This window comes from Hyla sarda, chromosome 3, assembly GCF_029499605.1.
Source record: "Hyla sarda isolate aHylSar1 chromosome 3, aHylSar1.hap1, whole genome shotgun sequence".
NCBI lineage: Eukaryota > Metazoa > Chordata > Amphibia > Anura > Hylidae > Hyla > Hyla sarda.
The window spans coordinates 230425412-230442473 of NC_079191.1; the positions used below are offsets into that span (position 1 = coordinate 230425412).

General features: G+C 40.5%; 1 protein-coding gene across 2 annotated transcripts in view; it reads left to right on the forward strand.

Annotated features, from left to right (window-relative positions):
* The window catches only part of GRIK2 (glutamate ionotropic receptor kainate type subunit 2), an 805023-nt gene that overhangs the window by 282646 nt on the left and 505315 nt on the right, over nt 1-17062 (forward strand). The window lies entirely within an intron of this gene.

Here is a 17062-nt window from a genome sequence, read left to right on the forward strand (position 1 = left end):
GTGGTCACCACCTGCAGAACCACTCCTTTATTGGGAGTGTCTTGCTAATTGCCTATAATTTCCACCTGTTGTCTGTTCCATTTGCACACAAGCATGTGAAATTGATTGTCAATCAGTGTTGCTTCCTGAGTGGACAGTGTTATTTTACAGAAGTGTGATTGACTTGGAGTTGCAATGTGTTGTTTAAGTGTTCCCTTTATTTTTTTGAGCAGTGTATATATAGCTTTCGTGACCATAAAGAGGGAAAATGTTACTACTTGAGCATCCAGAATACCTAATTGTATGCAAAACTGGAAATGTGACACAGATAACGGCAAGTTACACATGTTCAGATACTTGAGAAGATAAATTCTCAGCCACAGTTATCTATTTTAGTAGCTTGGAGGTGATATCAAGACACTGCACTAGGCTTTAAGGGTTTACAATTCAAACATATTGTGCCATTAGGTTAATATCTGCTAAGAACAAAAAATCATATAGGGGGAGATTTATCAAAACCTGTGCAGAGGAAAAGTTGACTTGTTGCCCGAAGCAACTAATTGGATTACTTTTTTAAATTTTTCAGAGGCCTTTTAAAAAATGAGCTGATTGGTTGCTATGGGCAACTGTTCAACTTTTCCTCTGAACAGGTTTTGATAAAATCTCCCCCAAAGTAGTTGTAAGTCAACTGTACTCATGAGGAGTGGCATATTTCCATCTCTATCCATGTCCTGTCACTCTTTCTCCATTGATTGAAGGCTGCTTTGCATACATACAAAGGTTCATGCTCCTGCTGTTCCTGCTCTGCTTGTTGCATGGGGGTGTCTTGTGTATGTCCATGAATATAGAATAAAGATCACAGCAAGAAATCCATAGTGAGTGCTCCAATTCTGTCTATCTGTTGGAACTGTATATACAGGTGTACAACAGATGAGAGAGTGTAGGAGAAGGAAAAGAAAAAGCCCTATTTTCTTGAATGTTGTGGATTCATACAGGAAAACTGTGAAGCTTTAGCTCATCCCTTGGCCAGAAACTGCACCCAGAGTGGTGTGAACCGACACCTACATAGTCACAGGAAAGAAGAAGAAAGTCCAGCGCAGGTACTCGTGCAATAAGACCTTCTTTCTTTAGAGCACCAAACAGAACAACAGGATAAAGTGACGCGTTTAATACGGGTTTACCGGCCTATCTTATACCATGAGTATGAGTAAGGCTAGTATACCCGGTAGAAACGCGTCACTTTATCCTGTTGTTCCATTTGGAAAAGAAGGTCTTATTGCACAAGTACCTGCTACCTACTTCTTTCTAGTAGATTCATAACTATGAATATGCTAGATTTAGCTTTAGCTACTTCTAACCTAGCAGTGTCTGGTCCAGACTGGTCACTGTTGAAGAGTAGCATATTATGGGAACAGATCTATTTTAATTATTGAACTCAAAGCTATGTATTTTTACTGAAGCTTTACACAATATACATTGTCAGTAATGACAGAAAAGTCTGTGTTTACGCTGGTAAAACCGTCTTCTGTCTAGCAGTCTTCTGTACTATTTTACAAAATAAAACATTAAGACAGGGATAATCCAACCATATACATCTTATCTTTGGATAGGGGATACAATGTCTGATTGTGGGGGTCCCGCCTCTGGAGCAGCAGCCTGCTCAAAATGCTGGGTGCTGCACATAGATCATGTGGGGTCCCAGCGGCAGGACTACCGTGATAAGACATCTTATCCCCTATTCTTTGGATAGGAGCTAAGATGGGTGGAATACCCCCTTAAGGTCATTTTTATATACAGTTCAATTGGCAAGTTTTTGAGCACTAAAAGGCTACAAAAAGTTATATTATATAAACCTTACGTAATAATATCCAACTAAAATATATTCAAATTAAAGGGAAACTACAGTACACAACATCTTATCCCCTATCCATAGTATAGGAGATAAGTGTCTGAAGCTGTGGAAAACTCACCCCCTCCATGCATCTTTATAGGTGAGCCGGAAATTCGCAAGCTCTGGCTCTCTCATAGAGGTGCATGGAGGGGGCGTGTAGACCACAGCCACTCCGAGCAAGAGAACAGCTGAGGTTCTGAACACAAATGTTCAGAACCCTGAGGTGCCGGCCAGGAGATCGTGGGGGGGGGGGGGTTCCAGTGGTCAGACCCCTTCAATCAGACACTTATCTCTTATCCTGCAGATAGGGCATATGTTATGTACCGAAGTTTCCTTTAAATATAGCTAACATCTCTACACGTTTTTCACAAGTAATTAAAAAGGTAATATTTTGTCAGCTGCAAGTTTTTTTTTTTCACGTCAGACATAAAGAAATTCTTACAAAATGCAGATTAATGTTGCATATGCAAACTGCATTAGAGTAACTAATCAAAATTCATTGTTCATATGACACTGGTCATGAACCATCCAAGCTATTTGATGATTGACTGGCACGAGCAATGTTAGTTAATAACCTTCCTTGTTTTCCAATAGTAAAAGTAGATTATCAACATATTTTTCAGCAAGCATACCAAAACCTACCTGAATACATATCAAAGGCCTGTCTACAGAACGTGAGTGACAGCACCGGATCTCTACAAGAGTATAGAGAAAAGGCATTGTTACTTGATGAATGCCTGCACTGTTGCTAAGTGGCAGAAACAGTAGAGCTCGAAATTATTTCTAGGAACATAGCTGCCATTTGCTACTGTATATTTTCTAACAAAAACATTAAAGGAAAAGGTTGGTCCCCTGACTGCGATCACTGTGTGTGGCACACTAGGACTTGAACTTCAGTGGTGTTAAAATAAATATGTTTTCTAAAGAAATGTAACATGAACATAAAAACATCATGACAATTTATATCAAATGGTACACCTCTCACGAATGGCATATTTAAATACATTTTTAAAGAATGGATGAATATTCACTTCATAGACCATGATAGAAAACAGTATTGTGCAATCTTGCTGACCTTTAGGAAACACTACTTAGTCTTTAATAGTTTTGGTTATTTTCCAAAGCTAGCCCTAACACTTAAATATTTCCCCTGCAGACTAAATAAGTAAATAAGTGAAGAGGAAAGTGATTGTCCTCACAGTCAACCAGATGATGGATCTACCTGTATAATATTATGGGCCACAGCCAGTCCAATGGTCATTTTAGGTGGTACTTCAGTGTACAAAGCTTGACACCATTTAAAAGGATTGAATAGAAAGTAATAATCCTCAATATATAGTAAATAATCTTTTCTGTAGTTTTCACAAAATCATTCACCACTTGGCCCACAATTTGAGGTATTCTAGCTGTTATCCAGGGTTATAACCTGTAGTTTATCATTATCCATCTATCCAGGCATGCCTGGTTATTGCACTTGGAGATATAGGCAGGTAAACTGCAGTTGAGGGGAATAAGGAACTTATGTGAGATTTGCTTAGCATGAAGAAAGCACATGATGTAAAAATGAGGGTGGAGACTTTTTCCAGGGAAATACGGATGGAGGATGACAACCTGAAGGAGATATCAATAATAGGGATGAGTGAATCAAATCTGAGGAATCCGAAATCGTTATGAATTTCAGGAAAATTTGCTTTGCTCATCTGACCATTGCCATGATTCGTGGCCCAGGCTCCAGAGCATCTAACATGGCGGCTCCACATGTCAGGACAGGTGGCAAGGAACTCTGGGAAGGCAGGAAGATGGGTAGGCAGGATGACCCTGAATCACATGCAGCATGCAGCCTATCAGCAGCCAGCCACCCCTGTGATGTCACAGCACTATATAATCGACAGCCATCTTGCGACCAGTCACATCAGCATTTAATTGCAGATAGAGAGAGAAAGGGACAGAGAGCAGTGTGTGTTCCACCTTAAAGTCTTAATGGCCTAGTTACTGTGAAAGGCCAGCCAAATGTACACACCTGCTGGTGTTGTAGACAAATACTATATAAGTGTAGTGGAATGTATTGTACTCCCCTCATAAGTGCATACCACGTACGTACATCTACGCGGTGTACCGTTTTGTTCCCGTTATAGTCCTAAGGGCCTAGTTACTGTGAAAGGACTGCCAAAAGTACACACCTGCTGCTGTTCTAGACAAAAACTGCTTTAAGTGTAGTGGAGCGTATTGTACTCCACTCATAGGTGCATACCTCGTACTTACATCTACGTAGTGTACTATTTTGTTCCTGTTAATGTCTTAAGAGCCTAGTTACTTTAAAAAGCCAGCCAAAAGTACACACCTGCTGCTGTTCTAGACAAATACTGTTTTAAGCGTAGTGAGGCATATACGCACTAAGTATGTCAGGCAGAGAAGTGCCAGGACTTTCACAGAGAAGTGGCAGAGGCCTAAATTCATCAGGTGCAGGCAGAGGTCACAGCAGACTAGGGGCGAGTGGCAGCAGGAGTCGCAGCGAGAGGCCTGAGCTCCCAATATCAGCTAGCGGTCGTGTCTCAACCAGCAACCCATCTGCCGTCATTGACTGGTTAACTCGGTCATCCACTTCCTCACAAGTTACATCTGACACTCTCAGTCAACAGTTGGTGGGTTCCTCAGACACAACCCTCAGTTGGCATGGCCCGGGAGCAGTTCTTGTCCTCCAATTGCATCGGTTCCCTTCCCCATAGAAGTATCCTAAGCTGTGGGTTCAGCTCCTCTTTTTAGTCAGGACGATCTACTAGAGGACAGTCAGCAGCTACTGCCCAGGCAAGAAGTGAAGGAGACATCCCACTAGGCGTGCAAGTAGTTATGAGCCGAGTGGCATGGTAAGTGGTGTTGGGAGTGTTCAGCACACACTGTTGAGGAACCTGAGGAGGACATCAGTGACGTGCAGACACAACTCAATGATGATGAAGCTGATCGCACTTGGGAGCCGGGTGCAGAAGGGGCTTCATCATCATCATCATCAGGAAAAGAGGGTGGCAGGTTGCCCATGAGGTAGCAGTTGAGCCAGCAAGGTGGTAGCATGGTTGGGAGTCAAGTGGGAAGCCTGGAGCCAAATGTGCTCGGGGTAGATCACCTGTTTCGCAGCAGCCTACCTGCCCGGGAGGTAGTGGAACAGGGGTCCCTGGAGTTGACTGCAGTACCAGTCAGTCAGTGCAGACTGTTGGGGGGGAAAATCAGCAACTCTGCGGTGTGGCAGTTTTTCATCAAGTATCTGGAGAATATTAACATGGCCACTTGCAATTTTAAAAAATATTTTTAATCTTTTCAATTGTGAGGCCCTATGGTCTTGTCATGCTGCCGCCACCTCCAGGTCGTTTCATTCTTTCACCATATGGTCTCCTCTTGCTGCTGCCACCTCCAGGCTTGGTCATCCTGCCACATTTTGGTCTCCTCATGCTGGTGCCATCTCCAGGCTGTGTTATTGTGCCGTCATGTGGTCTCCTCGTGCTGCTAGCACATTAACATTCATTTTTTATGTTAATCTATTTAAAATCTTCAATTTAAATTTTAAAATATATCTTTAATCTTTTTAATTGCAAGGCCCTATGGTCTTGTCAGGCTGCTGCCACCTCCAGGCTTGGTCATTCTGCTGCATTTTGGTCTCCTCATGCTGATGCCACCTCCAGGCTGTGTCATTGTGCCGCCATGTGGTTTCCCCATGCTGCTGGCACAATACATACATTTTTTTATGTTAATCTATATAAAATCTTCAATTTAAAATTTTTAATATTTAATCTTTTCAATTGGGAGGCCCTATGGTCTTGTCAGGCTGCTGATACCTCCAGACTCTGTCATTGTGCCACCATGTGACTCCTTGTTAGATTTGGTTTTGTGGTCATACAGTATTATTTCATAGTAAACGTTTTGGGCACCCGGGACATTAAACTTGTGAATCTAATAAAAATCTTAAATTTTAATTTTAAAAAGTCTCTTCAATCTTTTCAATTGCGAGGCCCTATGGTCGTCGTCATATATTACCTGTGGAATTACCACAAGAATCCAATGAAACAGGTTGGAGCAATAACAATGAACCATAATTGATTAAATGAAACATTCGCAGTTCCACACAGAGAAAGACAGTCGGGGTGGGGGCACTGAGAGGCAGGGGCTGGTACAGGTGGTAGCTTAATTAATAATTGCACACAAAAAAAAATCTTTAATCTATTCAATTGTGACGCCATATGGTCTACCAACCCTGCTGCCACATCCAGAAGCACTGCAACAGTGATTCTAATAGCGATGCCTGTAATCTGCATCTTATACTGAATAACAGTATTATTTCACTAACACAGCACACTTCCTATGCGTGTTACGACAAGGCAAAATGTTCTACATCCCTATTGAGGCTCTCTGTAGGCCAGAAGTAGCCGTTTTTAATAGCGATTCGCTGCAAATAAATTTGGAACAAACCAATTTTTTTCAGAAAATTCAGCAAATCGGCCGAATAAAATTTGTCTAAAATTCGCTCATCTCTAATCAATAATCCAGTACTATTCGTATTGTCCTAAGAATGATCACATAGAGGGCAAAGATATGACAAAAAGGTATACATAAAGTATACATGTTTAGAATGTAGAATTAGTGTTATAATGCTCCTTGCTTGACTAAGAGTGCACCTGCGCTTGAAATGTGTCCCTTCCGTCTACCTGTTCCTTTGTATGTTTATATATTGGAATAAACAGTACTATTTGAACATTTGGTGAGCTGGATCCACCTCCTCTTTTCTCTCTTTGATGCGTTGGTGTTGTTCTGCAACTGGATCTGTGCTCTTGTTGTCTCGGGCGGGGTGAGCTGGATGCACTGCCTTTCTTTGGATTTATTTGCATTGTGTGTAACGTACCTGCAGCCTCCTTTCAAGTTTTTGTCCAAATTTTAGCATACTACCTTAAATGAAACATGTCAGGACCCTTGGGCCTCTCACACCCTCCCCAGAAATGGACAGATTAGGAGAACACTGTTTCTCTCTCAGCATTGCAGAGTTGAAAGCTAACTTTAACCACTGCTGAGTGTGACTGGTTAAAAAGCCACAGCAATTGGTTACAGTCAGCTGACTTCACCTCCTCCCTACACTAAGGCTGTCAATTACCAGGGTCTGGGCAGGAGGGGACACTGCAAGCGGATGCTGTGTAACTATTCATGGTTGGCTGTAATTAAAGTTTATTTTCAGAGCTCTGTGACATCTCTGTGACATCACAGAAGTGTGAATATGCCCTTCTCACAATAAAAGTAAAATTCAACCTTCTGTCCCTATACATTTAGAATCCATAACCTGTAATGTTCTTATTCTCCAAAAATGCATCCAGACCCCTTTTAAATTATTTTACCGAGTAAACCACGACCACCTCCTCAGGCAGAGAATTCCACAGTCTCACTGCTCTTACAGTAAAGAACCCCTGTCTGTGCTGGTGTAGAAACCTTCTTTCCTCTAAACGTAGACGATGCCCCCCTGTTATAGATACAGTTTTGGGTATAAATAGATCATGGGAGAGATCTCTGCAAGGTTCCCTGATATATTTATACACAGCTTTAAGTCTCCCCTAAGCCTTCTTTTTTCTAAGCTAAATAACCCTAATTCTGATAATCTTTCTGGGTACTGTAGTCCTCCCACTCCCCGTATTACTCTGCTTGCACATCTTTGAACCCTCTCCAGCTCCATTATGTCTTTCTTGTACACTGGTGCCCAGTACTGTATACATAATTCTATGTGTGGTCTGACTTGTGATTTGTACAGCGATATAATTATTTATTTGTCGTGGGCATGTATGCCCCTATTGATGCACCCCATGATTTTATTTGCCTTGGCAGCAGCTGCCCGACACTGGTAACTACAGCTAAATTTACTATTAACTAAGACTCCCAAGTCCTTTTTGACATCAATCGTCCCAAGTGTTCTCCCATTTAATACACAATCCCAGCCTGGATTTTTCCTCCCCATGTGCATAACCTTACATCTGCCACTTCCTAGCCCAAACCTCCAACCACTGTCCCCTATTGTGTTTACCACTTTACAGAGTTTAGTATCATCTGCAAAGATTGCTACTTTACTATGCAACCCCTCTACAAGGTCATTAATAAATATATGAAATAGAACAGGACCCCAGACCCCAGCGATTCCCCCTGGATCAGTCTGGAGCTCACCTCCTCATAAAAGCTGATCAGGTTAGTTTAACAGGACTGATCCCTTATAAAGCCATGCTGATATGGAGCCATACATTTATTTTTATCAAGATAGTCCAACATAGCATCCCGTAGAAAACCCTCAAACAATTTCCATACAGCAGAGGTTAAACTTACAGGCCTATTATTCCCGGGGTCCCCTTATGACCCCTTTTAAAATATTGGCACCACATTTGCCATGCGCAAGTCCTGGGGAGCAAATCCTGTTACTATAGATTCCCTGAATATTAAAAATAGGGGTCTGTCTATTACATTACTTAATTCCTTTATAACACAGGGGAGAATGCCATCTGGACCTGGTGATTTGTCTATTTAGATCTTTTGTAGGCGGCACTGTACTTCTTCCTGGGTTAGACAGGTAACCTGTACTGGGGAGTTTACCTTATCTCACTGTATTTCACCTGACATTTCATTTTCCTCGGTGAATACAGTGAAGAATTTGTTTAATATATTTGCTCTTTCCTGATTCCCATTTAAAATTTCTTCCTCATCATTTTTTATAGGGCGTAAACTTTAATTTTGTTGGTTGTGATTCAACGCGTTTCACTGTCCGTTCATCAGGAATCGCTGACAAAAGTTTCATAAACAATCATTTCGCCCATAATCGGCTGGCGTGCAGTGCACGGCCGCCATCAGAAGCCTTGCATGCCAGCTGATTATGGGCGAAATGATTGTTTATGAAACTTTTGTCAGCGATTCCTGATTAACGGACAGTGAAATGCGTTGAATCGCAAATAACATCTCCACCGTGAAAATCCTGACCGGTGAAGCAAGTATCTGGGAGACAGGTTTATTTCTCTGTACATGCACTGCACCCTAGTGATGAAATACTGTATTACCCTGTATGCACGAGCACCTTATACATAGACTGTTGAACTTGTCAGAGACTGTTTTCAGTGGAAGCATATGAGGTTTTCTACTTATATGCACAGGAGCACTTTAATCTGAAGGCTTGTGGGCAGTCCTAACCTGAAATACAGCCACTAACGCAATGTGAATCATGAATGTGAACACAGTCACTATCAGTAACCCCGGAATCATGACACAACTGCGTTAGCTATATACTCTGCATAAGGACATGGTGCAATAATCCTAGTACATCCAATTGCCTGGATACTGCAATAAGGGGAATGTGCAATACCTGAACTGTTGCTAGGGGTGAGTGCAACTTAATGTACGGATATTAACTTTGGTTTTCTGGCATCAAAGCGACTAAATGTACTACACCCAGATATAATATACTATAATAATAGGTAGTAGATGGCGGCCGTAGTTATGTAATGTATCATACACCATATATTTTTAACCTTATGAAATAAAAGTTGAGTTTTAATATCTTTAGTTATCATCAGTGCAATATACTATCAAGGAACTAAAGGGAACATACAGGTCTTGAACCAAGTGTGTTAATCACATTCAGTGCTACATAACAGAGGGGTGTCCAGTGGTTACAGAGAGGTTACAAGGGGTGACAGATAGGTGTAGAGGAGTGAAAGAAGGGTGGAGGTGCACTACCTGAAGCTGAGTAGGCCTCTGTCAGCGCTGTCCCCGTTCCTTCCCTCCATCCACATCATTCTGCTGAGGGACCAGGGAGAATGCAGAGCTGCTCCATGGGAGATAGAGGATACACGAGGATTGGAGCTGCAACACCACTTGTCCCGGCACTGCACACAGACTTCCCTCCTGCCTGACATGCACGCCTGGGACTCACAGGTGCGCAGGTCTGGGCAGAAAAATAAAAAAATGTTAGCACCATATTTCCCACCAGAGTGTCCTGGCACCCTGGTTGGGAATCAATGCCTCAGTGTAATGTGTGCTGGACCCCCCTTGCGCCCCCTTGCAACAACGCACCTGAGACGATCACCTCACTAGCCTCATCAGAGCTACAGCCCTGATTACAGAACATACAAGTGCAAAAAACACCAACTTCAAAAAACACTAAAATCTGTGATAAAAGTGCTATCAAAAAGAGATGGTATTATATGCGACAAGGTCATCAAGGGTGGATTTAAAAGGGGGATAGTTTAAGTTGTAGAAATTTCTTCAACAGCCTGTTCCATAAACCTGAGTGAGGGAAACTCTGAGGACAATGCGCTCCAGTACGCTTAAAACAGTATTTGTCTACAACACCAGCAGGTGTGTACTTTTGGCTGGCCTTTCACAGTATCTAAGCCCTTAATACTTTAACAAGAATAAAATAGTACACCACTTAGATGTACGTATGTGGTAGGCACTTATGAGGGGATGACAATGCACTCCAGTACACTTAATACAGTATTTGTGTACACCAGTCGGTGTGTACTTTTTGTTGGCCTTTCACAGTATCTAGGCCCTTAATAATTTAACAGGAACAAAGTAGCACACCACTTAGATGTACAAATGTGGTATGCACTTATGAGGGGAAGACAATGCGCTCCAGTACGCTTAAAAAAGTATTTGTGTACAACATAAGCAGTACACACCAGTGCTGCAGCACACAGTTGCTGTATACTACACCCAAAATTGCACTCTCTCTCTCTTTCAATCTCACTCCCTTCCCTATCAGTGCTTATGGGCAGGATTTGGGCTTGAGGTGAATAGCTGCTGTTCTTTGCAACACACTACTCTCTCTCCCTCTCTGTAATAGAATCCTGTAGTGACTGGGAGGTGAATCGCTGCAGTAAAAATGCTTTTCTGTGCAACACACACTGCTCTCTGTCCCTTGCCCTATGTCCTCACATGTGGATCTGCCATTGTAGATGCCGTGGAGCCTGGACCGCACTAAATTGAGTTTAATGAAGCAATTCACACGATCACATTGCGGCAATATTCGCATTCGTTGCAAATCAAATTTTTCCTGATGTTCATGACGAATTTGTATTCGTCAGATTCGATTTGCTCATCCCTATGTACTGCGTAAACTAAACCAACTAAAAGATGCAAAATTGCTATTTTCTTTAAAATTTTCCCACAAAATACTTTTTTTTTTTGGGTTGTGCCATTTTAACAATTGGTCCTACAAATAACAAGCCCTCATGTGGGTCTGTGGATGGAAAATTAAGAGTTGGGGCTATTAGTAAAAAAAACTAAAATGTAAAAATGAAATTTGCTGTGTCCTTAAGGAGTTAACAGGTGAAAATAAACAACTAAAATGGAAACAGTAGTTGTTCAATAATAAAATAATTTCTCATAAATACAATTTGCTTAATATATGTGCACACAGTGTAGTGGCAGAGAGTATGGTTTATTTTAACTTAAAAACTTTTGCTTCTCTCCTAGATGTTAAATATAGTTCCAATAATTCTCTCTTAGCTGTATCACACCCTAGAAAGCTATTTACTTGTGTTCATAGTGTCAAGAAAAAACAACATTGAGATGACTATTTAAAGGGGTACTCCGGTGGAAAAAATTTTTTTTTTAAATCAACTGGTGCCAAAAAAGTTAACCAGATTTGTACAATATTTCGATTTAAAAATCTTAATCCTTCCAGTACTTATCAGATGCTGTATACTACAAAGGAAATTGTATACAGTGTAGTTCTTTCCACTCTGAACACAGTGCTCTCTGCTGACACCTCTGTCTGTGTCAGGAACTGTCCAGGGCAGGAGCAATTCCCCATAGCAAACCTCTCCTGCTCATGACAGTTCCTGAAACAGACAAAGGTGTCAGCAGAGAGCACTGTGGTCAGACTGAAAAGAACTACACAACTTCCTCTGTAGTGTACAGCAGCTAATGAGTACTTGAAGGATTACGATTTTTAAATAGAAGTAATTCACAAATCTGTTAAAATTTTTGGCACCAGTTGATTTCAATTTTTTCCCCCCACCGGAGTACACCTTTAAACTCTACTAGAGAATTGACATTACTGTTAGGAAATATGGAATGTATGTCACCAGTTTAATAATGACAATATTGGCTATATGCATTGCTATACAAGTGTATACAAACCATAATAAGAATATTCATAAATGAAAGTGCATTACATTACATTAATATTTATCTTTTTTCTAAAATATTTGTAATAACCTCAGGGTGAAAGTCACTCATATAAACTATAAAAGTCACATTTGAACCTTACAGTTTCTTTTCTGCAAGTGGAAAAAAAATTCTTTTACAATCATCGTTATGCTATAAATTTGACAAGCTTTCCTATTCATGATCATTTCCATTAGTAAGAGAGAGCAGAGTTCAGCACAATAAAAGTACGTAAATGCCTATTAGACATACATATGCACTCCTAGGGTTCAGCACAGAGCAAACCTTAATGGATTTTTAAACACTTAAAGTGTATTGGCTAGTGGCAGCAAACAGCTTCTTGACAAAGGCAAAACTATACAAATCAAAGACTAATCTATATTCCACCGCATTGAAATATTTATGTATGTCCATTCTATGTATTCATCTGCATGAACCAATAGAAGTAAAATGTATAAAGGGACAGCACATTTTAACATCATTTATTATACTATTGATTGAAATATGTTTAGACAAAACCACTAAATGTAAAAGATGTAGCTGAAGCACATTTTTTATGAGTTTGAAACAACATATACTTGCTGTAAAATAAAAACTAAAAATATTGCGGTTTCCTATCAGAGGGAGCACTTGAATGTAAGAATGCTCTCTTTCTCCCGCTGCCCATTCCTTTCTCCTTCACCATTCTCTCCTTCCTTCCTCCTCCTCTCCTTCTTCCTAACTTGAGTGTGAAAGTCACTAATCTAAAGTATATAATGTATTTTTTGTAAGTTTTTTTTATGCACTATTTCTTATACAGAATGAGCTTTTAAATGTAAGAATGATCCCTTTCTCCCATTTTCCCTTCCTTCCTTCCTTTCTTCTTTCCTTCTTTCTTTCTGTCCTGTATCCATCTCTTCTTTCTGTTCTGCTTCCTTTCCTTCTTTCATTCTTTCTTTCTTCCTTCCGTTCCTTCTTCCTTCCATTCCTTCTTCCTTCCTTCCGTTCTTTCTTTCTTTTTTCTTATTTTCTTTCTCTTTCCTTCTTTCCTTGTTCTTTTCTGTGTCTTATCATATGACTCCTTTTCATAACTACTAATTTATGTAGGCTCTATAGATTATCATGTAGGCACTCCTTCAATATGCATTATGATGGTATAAACAATTATATCAGTGTGTGCCCATTTCGAACATCCTCTCTTATGGACACCTGGTTATAAAAAAAAGGCACTGATTCCAATAAACCCAATCTTTACATGTAGCTCATGACTAGCCACTTATTTCACTAGCCACTGCATTTATGGCATATAATAGTGGACTTCCATGGTAGGAGAAATGTATAGATGGCTTCATCCTTTCTAGTATTAACATCTCTCACACTCCTAAAATCGTGGATAAATTCCCAATAAATACCATTAAAGGGGTACTCCAGTGGAAAACTTAATTCTTCCAGTACTTATTAGCTGCTGAATACTACAGAGGAAATTATTTTCTTTTTGGAACTCTGCTGACTTTTCTTTTTGCTCTCTGCTGACATCTCTGTCCATTTTAGGAACTGTCCAGAGCAGCATATGTTTTCTATGGGGATTTTCTCCTACTCTGAAAGGATTAAGATTTTTTAATAGAAGTCATTTACAAATCTGTTTTCCACTGGAGTACCCCTTTAACATATAAAAACAAAATGAATGCAGCACTCAATAAAAGTGAAAAAAGTGAAAACATTTATGACATCATAAAAGCAGCAATGTTTCAACTCCTTAGGGACTCAGCCTATTTTCACCTTTAGGACTCAGTAAATTTTCTTTTTGCATTTTTTCTTTTTCCTGCTTCCTTTCTAAAAATCACAACACTTTCAATTTTTCACCTACAGACCCATATAAGGGCTTGTTTTTTGCGTTACCAATTGTACTTTGTAATGACATCACTTATTTTAGAATATAGCCTGTGGCGAAACCCCCAAACAATTATTTGTGGGGTTGAAAAAAAAATGCCATTTTGTAACTTTTGGGGGCTCCCGTTTCTACGCAGTGCAATATTTCGTAAACATGACACTTTATCTTTATTCTGTAGGTCCAAATGGTTACAGGGATAACCAATTTATGTAGGATTTATTTTATTTTAATACTTTTTTTGCACCGTCATCTGCAGTTTTTATAGGTGCCATTTTTTGGGGGACTTTGTGATCACTTTTTGTTAAACTTTTATGATATATGAAGTGACCAAAAATGCACAATTTTGGACTTTGGTATTTTTTTACGTCTACGCCATCGACTGTGTGGTTTAGCTAACCTAATATTTTAAAAGTTCGGACATCTACGCATGGGGCGGTACCACATATGATTATTTTTATTCTTTATTTCATTATTTTATTTAAAAATGGGAAAAGGGGGGTGATTTAAACTTTAAATAGGGAAGGGGTTAATGAACTATTATAAAAAAAAATGTTTGCACTTTTTTTAAGCCCCATAGGGGGCTAAAACATGCAATTTTCTCATTGCATACACTGATCAGTGCTCTGCCATTGCAAAGCACTGATCAGTGTAACCGGCACTCTGCTGCTCCTGCCTGCTGCACAGGCATGGAGCAGCAGATCGCCAATCAGACAACGGAGAGGCAGGTGAGGACCCTCCTGTCGTCCAGTAAGCTGATTGGGACATCGTGATTTTGTTGCGACAGTCCTGATTAGCTCCGCTGAGCTGCCGTGATTCTTTTACTTTAGTTTTAGATGCCACGATCAACTTTGATTGCAATGTCTAAAGAGTTAATGTCAGGCATCGGCCCGATAGTCTGTGCCCAGCATTAGCCATGGGTCCTGGCTGCCCGTAAACCGTTCTCTGCTGGTGAGAACGATTTAAACCCGATAAACGGGACCAGGGCGTACAGGTAGGCCCTGAGTCCTTAAGGATCGGGGATGCAGGGCGTATGCATACACCCTGCATCCCCAAGAGGTTAAGCCTTGAGTGAGGAATGAGTCAAAACGTTGCAGCTTTTTTGCACATTATGATCTAATTGTTTTTTATTTAGCTTTAATTGGAGTTCTGCATTGCATTTTTTTTTATCTATCTATCTATCTATCTATCTATCTATCTATCTATCTATCTATCTATCTATCTATCTTGCATAGTCTCTTGCATAGTTCATAAGGTTGAAAAAAAAAACAGAGTCCATCAAGTTCAATCTATAACCCTAATGAGTCCCTACTGAGTTTATATAGATCTAGAATCCATAACCTGTAATGTTATTATTCTCCAAAAATGCATCCAGACCCCTTTTAAATTCTTTTACAGAGTTCCCCATGACCACCTCCTCTGGCAGAGAATTCCACATTCTTGCTGCTCTTACAGTAAAGAACTCCCGTCTGTTCTTGTGTAGAAACCTTCTTTCCTCTAATTGTAGAGGATGCCCCCTTGTTATAGATATAGTGCTGGGTATAAATAGATCATGGGAGAGATCTCTGTAAGGTCCCCTGATATATTTATACATAGTTATTAGGTCACCCCTAAGCCTTCTTTTTTTCTAAACTAAATAACCACATTTCTGATAATCTTTCTGGGTACTGTAGTCCTCCCATTCCCCGTATTACCCTGGTGGCCCATCTTTGAACCCTCTCCAGCTTCACTATATCTTTCTTGTACACTGGTGACCAGTACTGTACACAGTATTCTATGTGTGGTCTGACTAGTGATTTGTACAGTGGTAGAATTATTTCCTTGTCGTGGGCATCTATGCCCCTATTGATGCACCCTATGATTTTATTTGCCTTGGCAGCAGCTTCCCAACACTGGTCACTACAGCTATCTTTACTATTAACTAAGACTCCCAAGTCCTTTTCCACGTCGTCCCAAGTGTGCTCCCATTTGATACATAATCCCAGCTCGGATTATTCTTCCTCATGTGCATTACCTTACATTTATCAGTGTTGAACCTCATCTGCCACTTCCCAGCCCCGACCTCCAACCTATCCAGATCCATTTGTAACAGTGCACACAGTCTTCTAAAGTGTTTACCGCTTTACAGAGTTTAGTATCATCTGCAAAGATTGTTACTTTACTATTGAACTGCTCTACAAGGTCATTGTTGAATATATTAAATAGAACAGGACACAAGACTGACCCCTGTGGTACCCCACTAGTAACAGTCACCCAATCAGAATAAGTACCATTAATAACCATCCTCTGTTTCCTATTACTGAGCCAGTTACTTACTCACTTGCACACGTTTTACCCCAGTCCAATCCTTCTCATTTTATGCACCAACCTTTTTTGTGGCACCATATCATAAACGGGTCTTTTGACCCCTTTTTAAATATTGGCACCACATTTGCCATGCGCCAGTCCTGGGGAACAGTCCCTGTTGCTTTAGAGTCCCATAATATAAAAAATAGGGGTCTGTCTATTACATTACTTAATTCTTTTAGAACACAGGGGAGAATGCCATCTGGACCTGACAATTTGTCTATTTTGATTTTTTGTAGGCGACCCTATACTTCTTCCTGGGTTAGACAGGTGATCTGTACTGGGGAGTTTACCTTATCTCAATGTATTTCACCTGGCATTTCATTTTTTCTCAGTGAATACAGTGGAGAAGAATTTGTTTAATATCCTAGCTTTTTCCTGATCCCTAAATTTCTTCCTCATAATTTTTTAAAGGGCCAACACTTTCATTTTTAAGTAGACACCACAAATAGATTAAGGGACGGCACTGCTAATATATTTTCACCATATAATACCTGAGAGCTTGTAGAGGTGCCAGGTAATAACAGAGGAGTCGCAATATCACAACCAGTCTTTTGGTGCTCAGTGGCAAAAGAGCAAAGACAGGATGTCCATGCAGTCACGTAGAAAAGATGCTCACGGCACTCGATGCGCTGGTATAAAAGGTACTTCTTTATTTCAAGCAAGGGGGTTCACAAACATCAGGAGCGGAGACGGGGGAGACAGGTCAACGACCATTTCACCGCAAATGCGGCTTCAACTGGAGGTCAAGTTGAAGCCGCAGTTGCGGTGAAACGGTCTTTGACCTGTCTCCCCCGTCTCCG